Source organism: Vombatus ursinus, unplaced genomic scaffold (genome assembly GCF_900497805.2).
Source record: "Vombatus ursinus unplaced genomic scaffold, bare-nosed wombat genome assembly UNPS02014802.1, whole genome shotgun sequence".
NCBI lineage: Eukaryota > Metazoa > Chordata > Mammalia > Diprotodontia > Vombatidae > Vombatus > Vombatus ursinus.
In genome coordinates, this window is record NW_020954580.1 from 22,134,032 (window position 1) to 22,144,565 (window position 10,534).

A 10,534-nucleotide genomic window follows, 5' to 3' on the forward strand; every position below is an offset into this window, starting at 1 on the left:
TGAGGGTTTTTTGGTTTTGTTTTCTTTTTTTATGTGAATGGCTGACACCTACTGGCATAATCAGTAGTGGGTTTTTTGGGTTGTTTTGGTTGTTTTGTTTTGTTTTGTTTTTTCAGAAGAAAAAAGATTTACTATCTTGAGCTGAGAGGGGGGAGGGAAAGAAATATGTATTTTGTACAAGTTACACTTGCCTTCTCCAGTGAGGTAGTTGTTGGTACTAACCTGGAGCATTTTGAAATTACTTTATGTAAAAGGAAGAGGACAGGATGCCTAAGACACAAATCCAGAAGACATCAGTGAAGAGGTGAGCTCTGGGGATTCACTCTACACCTTAAGAAGCTTTCATCTAGACAGAAAGTTTCTTAGCCTAGGTCTATGAACTTGATTTTTAAAAATTTTGATAACTATTTTGATATAATTGGTTTCCTTCGTAATCCTTTGTATTTTATTTTATGTATTTAAAAACATTCTACGAAGGGGTCCATAGGCTTCACCAGACTGCCATAGGGATCTGTAATCAAAAAAAAAAAATAAGTTAAGAACTCCTGCTCTAGAAGGAGACAGGAGTTTAGAACGCATGTGAAATCTGGAAAAGGGTTTCCATGGATTAGAACAAAGAAAGGCAGCAAAGGGAAAAAGTATTCTAATCATTATCTTAGAATCAAAGTTGGCTATGGAGGATAATCTGAAATAGTAAGTTATGGGGATGGGATCTGCACCCCTAAAAAAAAAATATCATGTCTTTGGGATCTGGACCACAGAAAGGAAAAACCCTAAACTTTCCCACATGGCCAAATCTCTGGATTTTGCCTGAAGCTATAATCCCATCAACTGGCCTTTCATTATCCACTGACCAATTTCCCAATTCTCTATTATCCTTAACCTAGCCCAGCCCTCCATTGTCTATTACCTCCGGATGGCCCCCAGCTACTTCCCACCCTTGACCCTAGCTAGACCCCATTCTCAGACCTCCCAGTCACTCCCATCAAGATCCTCCCTAGATCCCTCTCACAGTCTTTTTGTATATAAGGTCCATCTTGTCTCCATTTAGGTGCTCAGATTCTTTAAGAGTATAGCCAAGGGCTCAGATTTTTATAATCTAGCCAATAACTCACAAATGATCAGATTCCTTAAGAGTATGGCCAATATGGCAGATCTTTAATAAACCTTGGCTTTGGCTGAAAGAAGGCTTGGATTGAATTCATTCAGGTAGGACCCAAGTGTCATGATTTTGGGGTCCCAGCACCCCTAAACCTCTAGATATCAACAGTAAGGACTGGATCATGTGATCATAGGTTTAGAACTAGAAAGGTTACAGGTCACTGAATCCAATTCTCTCCTTTTACAGGTGAGGAAATTGAGCCCCAGAGAGGCTAAGAAACCAGCTTAAGGTCATACAACCAATAAATTTCTGAGGTGGGATTTGAACCCAAGTCTATATTCTATTTACTATTGCATGATAAAGATGGAGTCAGAGGATATGTGCAAAATGTCCTGGAATCAGACAGATGGAAGAGTTTGGAGGCAGAAATTAAAGAGAAAGAAGTTGTACTAGATGTTGGGGATACACTAAAAAATTAAATGATCCCTGCCCTCAAGGAGCTTGCATTCTATTGGGAGAGACAACATATACACAAGTATATACAGAATAAATATGAAATAAAGGCAAAGTATTTTGAGAAAGAAGGAAAATGGAGCTTTTTCTTATATTATCCCATGGAATCCAAATCTTTCGATGTGTCCTAGATCACTGTCTCCTCAAGAACAGCAGTTCTTAGTGTTGTTTTGTTTTGTTTTGTTCGTATTATGGACACCTTTGGCAGTCTGGTGAAACCTATGGACCCCTTCTCAGAAGAATGTTTTTAAATGCATTCCAAGAATAGAGGACATCCAGTGCAAATGCATGAAGACCCAGATACAATGTTGTGTGTGAGGAGCAGCAAGGCCAGTTTGGCTCCAATAGAGAGCATAAGAACGGGAGTCATGTATAATAAGAGTGGAAAGAAAGGATGGGGTTAGGTTTCAAAGAGCTTTAAATGCCATGCGTAAGAATTTATATTTTAGCCTAGAGGCAATAGGGAGCCCCTGGAGTTTATTGAATAGGTGAGTGTCAAGCTCACGCTAGTATTTTAAGAACATCACCTCAGCAGTTGGGTGGAGAATGTTTTGGAGAGGGGAAGGACTTGAAACAAAGCAATAGTCCATCATGAGGGCTTGCACTAGAATGGTAGCTTTTCTAGTCAAAAGAAGACCCTTTTCCAATTTGAAAGAAATGGTGGAGGAAGAATTGATAAGATTTGGCAATTGAATGAATATATGGGATCAGGGACACCCCAGTGAAATATCAAGGGTAATGCTGAGGTTGTAACATTGGGAAATGGATGGATTACGCTGCCTTCTACAGATTATGGTAGTTTGGAATAGCACTGAGTTGTAAAACACATAGTAGACACTGAAAAATATGTCTTAATTTAGGAGAAAAATAAATTTTCTGTGAAAATAAGTTTTATTTATATAACTCCAAACATCTGGATAAAAAAGGGAAAACTTTGGAGCCAAAGAACCTGGCTTTACTATTTATTACTTGCCTTTAGGCAAGTTACTTAGCCTCTCTGGGTCCCACATTCTTGATCTGTAAGTTTTGTCTACATGATCATCAATGTTCTTTTCAGCTTTAAATCCATCCTCTCAGTCATTAAGCTATTCTGTCCAACTAACTCCAAACATCTAGTTAGTTAACTAAATTATTCACTTTTCATTTGGATGTTTGGCATTACACAGGCACAGTTTTAATGAGCCGACTCTGTGCTAGAAGAGGGGCATACCAAAGGTAGAAAGTGACATTTAATGTAACCTGTTCCTTTCTTAGAAATCTGCACCCCTGCAATAAACCTTGGAAAAGGCAATAAGGCTAATGGAAAATATAAAATATTCTGCTGCTTCTTTCTAGATCATTCTGATTCAAGAATATATATTTTGGATTGGGTCAGAGTGGAAGGGAAATTTGACTATACATAATAAGGAAAGATGCTTGAATTCTCTTAGTTACCTGTAGATTTCAGTTGTCCATGCTATCCCTAGCCTCCATCTCTATAAATAATTAAGAGCTTTCATTCTATGTACTGAACTCTTTGTCTTTCAAAAGATAAAAGGGACTCCATGGCAACATTTTCCATTTATTTCATATATAAAGTCATGTTCTTTTCAATTATTTTGTTGAACTCTATTTTTCTACTGCTACTGCAACTCTTTCTACAGAGGGCTTCTAAATTCCCTTGTGCGCTGGAAAGACCACTTGTACTATAAAGACCATTGGACTTTGAGTCAAAAGAACTTGGTTTAAATGCCAGCTCTTCTACTTAATAACATGGGTTTCTAGTAGGAGTACCATCTACTAAGGTTCCCTACCATGTAGGCTAGTTTTTCCCAAAAAAAAAGTCATGAAACTGTCCTCAAGGCTTAATTGGCCCAAAGGAGCAATGATCATGCTATTGACATCTTCCTTGTGGTCAAAGTATGAAAGCCAACATAGGAGGAACAGATTCCTCCCTCATTATTGAACACTGTACCATCATGGCCATCACAGAGACAGGGAAATTATGCTCAACTGGATGACTGCTATATATTTGATGGATATACTTTCCATGCTATGGCTAAATAAACTTAATTTGGTCAAAAAAGTGTCTCATTTTTGTTCCAATACTGAACCACCAGACCCACCTGAGATAACATGTAATAACACTGTATGGAAGAAAGCCCTATGCAAATCCAAGGTATTTTTAAAAATTTATTTTATTTTCAATTCACAAAACAAAACAAGTAATTCTATAACACAGTACAATAAAAAGGATGATTGCACATGAAACCGCAAATCTACCATGTACAACTTGCTATTCCCTCCCAAATACAGAACAAAGTTATCATGTAGATTTCTTTTTTTTCTCCCCCCACCACCCTAGAGATGGCTACAATTTAACACAAATAGGTGTGTGTGTTTGTGTGTGTGTGTGTGTATGTGTATGTAAAATTATACCACTATTTATCAGTTCATTCCCTGGATGCAGATAGTGTCTTTCTTCATATGCCCTTTATTTTTCATTTGTGTGTTTATCATAGTCAAAATGGCTTAGTTGTTCTTAAAACAAAATTGCTGTTATTGTGTATACAATGTTCTCTTGGTTCTGCTCACTTCACTCTTTATTATTTCATGTAAGTCTTTCCATGCCTTTCTAAGATCATTGAGTTCATCATTTTTTATAACACAGTAGTATTCCATCACAACCATACACCATAACTTGTTCAACCATCCCCCAATTAATGGAGATCCCTGCAATTTCCAGTTTTTTGCCCCCACAAAGAGAGCCACTATAAACATCCCATTCACATACAAAGTTATAATCGCTATTTGTGAATTTTCCTCCATCTGATTTTTGCTTACGATTTTCTTTGTCAACTTCTCTTTTTACCCTGTCCCTACTCCTTATCTTCTCCCCCTACCTCCCAGCCCGCTGAGGTAATATTTTTAACATAGGTTTCCAACAGTGTTGATCTGTCCATCTTTTTAATGCTCCAGTCCTAAAGTGAACTCAGGCCCTCTAAATGTAAATGGATGCCCTGGACCCCATACTAAGGTAGTAACCTTTGATTTACAGGTGAGAAAATACAGATTCTCCTTCCCACCCTCTAGGGTCAGCTAGGTGGTTCTGTAGCTAGAGTGCTGAGCTTGAAATCAGAAAGACTCATCTTCCTGAGTCCAAATCTGGCCTCAGACACCTACTAGCTGGGTGACTCTAGGCAAGTCATTTAACCCTGTTTGCCTCAGTTTCTCATCTATAAAATGAGCTGGAGAAAATGGCAAACCACTCCAGCATCTTTGCCAAGAAAACCGCAAAGGGGATCATGAAGAGTCAGATGTGACTGAAATAACTGAAGAACAACAACCCCACCCCCTACACATACATATCCTTTCAGCAATGCTATGAAAGAAAACCTGTTTGGGGTAAGGGTATTCTGTAATTAATAACTCTTTATCTGTTTCCTGGGCAATGATTCACAGACTGACCATGCACAATTCATTTCAAATGTTGGGCCTTGAGATTTTTTTCTCCTAACTCTATGCCTTTTCACAAGCTGTCCTGAGCCATGCCTGGAATGGACCCCCTCCTCATCTCTGCCTCTTAAATCTTTATCTTCCTTCTAGGTTCAGCTCAGGTACTACCTCCAATGCAAGCCTTTCTTCATCCCTACCCCTATTCCAGTTGCTATTTCTCTCTCTCCTTCCTCAAAATTATCTTCTGTTTTTTCTTACACATATAATGTAACTCCCAGGAATATGTAAGGTCTTTGAGAGCAGGGACTATTTTGTGCTTTTCTATGCACAGCACCTAGCAAGATGATTGATAAATGCTTGTTGGTTTGAAGTGAATTGAATTTCCTCACTACAAAAAGTGAGAAAAGTGAGATAGCAGAATAAGAATCTTGAATTCATTCAACGAAGCTTAGTTAGATCATGCTCAAACTACATAAGACAGATTCTCACCTACCCTCTCCTTAAAATTCATCAGGGACAAAAATTCCATGACTTCCCAAGTAGCAGATTCCAGTATCACTCCTTTTTTTCATATTCTCTCCCTTGGTCCTAAACTAAATCTTCCTTCCTACACTGTAAATTAGACAGAAAAAATATAAAGGAAATAGTTACTGTAATGCAATATTCCAAACCAATAGAAGAACTTATTATAAGTGAATTTTGCCACCCCAGGTTTGATTACGCCCTATAGTGACTTTACTGTGATATTTCATTTAAAAATCTAATAAAGCAAATCACAACTGATCAAACAACTGGAGATGTACACTGGATAAAGGCTTAAAAACAAGTGAACATTCTACCTGCTTTGATCTTCAAAAATAGGAAAGGATTGTTAAATACAAAATATTTTCCTTCTTGTGCCTGGATGTGATGTTATTGAATGATTTTCGAATGCTTCCATTAATGTGATGTTTCTCTGTAATCTGGAGGCAATCCTGGATCATTGAAATTTTGCCAATAGAATGCAAGCTCCCACTGATCTTACCAAGCTGAATGGACATCAAGGACGTGCCTCATGATATATTATATGTATGACATACTAAAACAAATTCATAGGTTCTTATCCACAGTCACTGATTAAGCCAACTACTAAGACAAGCAGAGGTTGCTCCTTTAGAAGGAGTACCCATACTGATGAAATAACAAATTGTTAAAAAGTGTTAGAAGGTAAATGTTGTGAGATATTGGTCTATGCCCAGTTTTTGCCACACTGCTTTCCAGTTTACCCAACAATTTTTACCAAATAATGAATTCTTATCCCCAAATCTTAAGCCTTTAGACTTGTCAAATTCAAGTTTATTATATCTATTTCCTGCTGTAGATTTAATGGTTACTGTGTTCTATTGATCTAAATGAAATTATTCTTTTTTTTCTAATTAAATAAAATAATTTTTTTGTAATTTAATTGGGATACCTTGTCTCCACCAGAACTCATGAATATACCGAACAAAGTCTGCATGGTAAATTTTCAGGTGTAATTCATCTGTCCTCAGGGTCCTAGTCCCTGACAAGATGAAACGAGGTATAATTTGGGGGAGTCTGGGAGGAATTTCTTACAAAATTTTCCTGGTTTGTGCCCTCAAATAGGAAAAACATAACAAGTACCTGTCTCATGTTCTCACACAAAGAAATGCCAGAGAAAATCAGTATCTGGCTTGTTTTGCCTTTCCTGAAAGGATACTGAGCTCCCCATAAGAATTCAGACTACAAAATATAAAACAGAGGATGGGTTTTATTTAAACCAACCAAAAAAATCAGGACAACACAGAAACACTGTATATACGAGTCCCTCAATTCTCAGGTGCACTCCTCTTCATTTTCCTGAGGTCATCAAGTCATCCTCCACTCTGGTTGACCCCACCACTGTCCATATGGCTCATGTTACAGGTTGCTCCATGGGTGTTGCCATTTCACCACTGTGATGAGCTCTACTGCAAACAAGGTAAAGTCAATGAATTTGCACTTCCCTGTTGTGTCTCTGATGCCATCCTAGTGTCTCTGCATGACGTCAGTTCTTGTGTGGACATGACTCTTGGTACAGACTCAGGAATGCCTAGGACTTTCTCCAGGCCTGATCAGGCTTTTTCTTTTCCATGGCCCAGAAGGTCTCTTTTATGTCCTCTTCTGCATGCACTCTCAGAGTCTTCTTTGAATGAGGGGAAAGAAAGGGAAGAAAGAAAAAGAAGTATTTATTTACATAACACTATGTGCCAACATCTGTGTCAGGTGCTTCATAAATATTATCTTATTTGATCCTTATAACAATCCTTTGAAGTTGGTATGGTTATTATTCCCATTTTATAGTTGAAGAATCAGCAGCTAAGTGGTACATTGGATAGAGTGCCAGGCCTGGAGTCATGAAGATCTGAGTTCAAATCTAACATCAGACACATACTAGCTGTGTGACCCGGGGCAAGTCACTTCACCTTGTTTGCCTCAGTTTCCTCCTCTGTAAAATGAGCTGGAGAAGGAAATGGCAAACCGCTCCGGTACCTTTGCCCCAAATGGGGTCACAAAGAGTTGGAAATAACAGAACAACAATAACTAGTTGAGGAAACTGGGTTTCTTCAAGTAACCTCCCTCGGGTCTCAGTTTCTTAGTCTGTAAAATGAGGTCATTAGACTACATGATTGCTAAGATCTCTTCCAGCCTTAAATCTATATTCCTATCATTTTGATAAGCTAACATGAGTTGGCAGACTATAAGACATAGTCTAAATCCAAATGTAAAAGCCATTCTTAGGCCTAGGACCACACAAAAATAAGCTTCTGGTTGTATTTGGATATAGTTTGTCAATCCTTGAGCTAGAACATTGGAATAAATCTAGAAGGAGGAAATGTAATAGTAATAAAGGTAGTCTTATACTTGGGTCCAAAAAATTTACTGTACAAGTATAAAATGGGGGGATGCATGACTAGACAGCAGTTCATCTGATAAAGACCTAGGGGGCAGTAGTAGAATGCAACCTTAAAATGAGTCAACAATACGATGCATTTTAAGGCTGTATTAAGAAAGATGTAGTATCCAGAACTAGGGGACTGGGGAAGGAGAGAGTACCACTGTATTCTGCCTGTGTTATCTCACATATGTAGTATTGTGTTCAGTTTTAGGAAAGGCCAGATTGATAAGCTGAAGGACGTTCAATACTTTGAGACCACATCAAGTGAGGATCATTTGAAAGAACTGGACTGGATATGTTTACCTGGAGAAAGGAAGTCTCAGAGAATACATGAACTGTGATCAAGTACTTGAAGGCTGTCATGTGAAAGAGGGGCAGTTAGGCAGACCAGTGGATAGAGCACTGAGCTTGGAGTCAGGAAGACTCATCTTCCTGAGTTCAAATCCAGCTTCAGACACTTACTAGTCATGTGACCTAGGCAAATCACTTAACCTTATTTGCCTCAGTTTCTTCATCTGTAAAATGAGCTAGAGAAGAAAATGGCAAACCACTTCAGTATCTTTGCCAAGAAAGCCCCCAAAATAGGGTCACATAGAGTCAGACACAACTGAAATGACAGAACAATAATAAATGTAAAAGAAGGATTCAGCTCTACAGAATCACAAAATTTCAGGTTTAGAAAGGACCTCAGTTGCCATCTCTCCTATAACACACTAGGCTAGTGGCTATTCAGTCTTTGCTTGAAGACTTCTATTGAGGAGAAACCCATTTATCTCCCAAGCTATTAGACATTTAGTCTCTACTGATATTGCTCCACTGATGTTAGATAGTCTGGTAGAAATTACTTCATACATTTGCTTTCCTGGTCCTCACTCCCTATTATTAACCTCTGGACTTTATCTCTTTTGAGTCGCTTGTTGACCATCTTATCTCAGTCTGCTAAGTTATAGCAGCTAGAACCTCTTGCTGATGTAGGCAAGATAATAGCATCGAACCCACTAAGTAAAATTGAGGTACATTAAGTCTTGTTCTGGGTCAATCATAGTCCTCTTTTTTGAATTATTATTTAGTATTTGACATTCCCAAGATCTTCTCCAGCTTAGAATGTAAACAAATTTGAGGCAGGTAAAAAAAAGTAATCTAGAGAAGAAAGGTCATTTTTGTCCATCTGTCTAACCCCCATTTCTGTCTTTATTATGAATTCTCTGTGTCATTAGTAAAGCCTTAACTTTGGTTTGGTTCTATATTTTGACTAGTGAAAAATCTCAATTTTTCTTCATGTGAAGAAATGGGTATGTAACATTAATTTAACAGTAAGTGGAGCACTCATATTTCCATTAAGTGAGGTGTGCTTGTGAAGAAAAAAAAAATACAATGAGACAGATACAGACACAGAGAGATGTCCACATGGAATTTCACACAGTGTAAACTGAAGCCACTCTTGTAGGGAAGAAATATGATATCTGGTCTTATTATCCCCTTACCAACCAAAGATGGAATTCTCAGTCACTCTTTCCCTGGCCCTCTGGGAAAAAAATAAAAAAATAAAATAAAAACCTGAAATGGTGATGCTAGAGATTGTATCTAGATTGAACTCTGCAACGAGGACTGTTTGAAAGGGAATACTGAATAAAAAATCCTATATTAGGGGACCTTCAAAGGGAGACAACAAAGTCAAAATATCCTTTCTGTGGTTAATTGGTCAGCTCCTAGCAAGGACTCAGAGACTGAGCTTACATGTAGTGGGTGGATCTGTGATGTGAATTATCTTGGTGGGGTTCCCTTCTTACTGTGGTCAGCTTCTACCTTTCCTGCAGGCAGTTAGATACTGGGTTTGTTGATTAGAACTGTGATGTGAGTTATCTTGGTGGAGTTCTCTTGAAGGGTCTAAAAGTGAACTAGTAACTGCTGCTTTTCACAACTCAGAGTGTAGCCCGCAATAGCCAACAAATCCTTGTGAAACTTATTATCAGGTGCTTTAGAAGTGCTAAACATAGTAAAATAACAAAAATGTTAAACATGAGTTAGGAAAAGTTAGGAAAAATAAGAAAAATTAGGAAAAAATAGGTTAAGCATGGTGTCTGAAGTGGTGTTCAAAACAGGGCTCATCAAGTTTTATTTTGTTAAATCACAGGGAAATCCATGTTTTCCTGGCTTCAAGGCTATTTCTCTATCCACTAGATCACACCACCAACATAAATTTTTAAATTGCATAAAATATAAAAATTGAAAGGGCCAATGATCACTAATCTAATCTTTTAAAACTTGATACTTTTACATTGAATTTTCCAAAGTGCCTTTCCTCCTCCTTTCATATACTTAGTGAGCATTCTCTGGTAATGAAGATTTTTTAAAAGTTCATAAAAATCATACAATATCTCAATCCAGTTATGGTAGCATAATTGCTATATGCCATATCTATAAGTTTCTCTAGTTCCCCAGATAAAGAACCTAAAAAGTATTATTCTAGTCTCAAGAAGTTCCAAAAATAGTCATAGGGGAAAAAATGTCCCCAGGCTCACCAATTTCCATTCATTTCATTCACG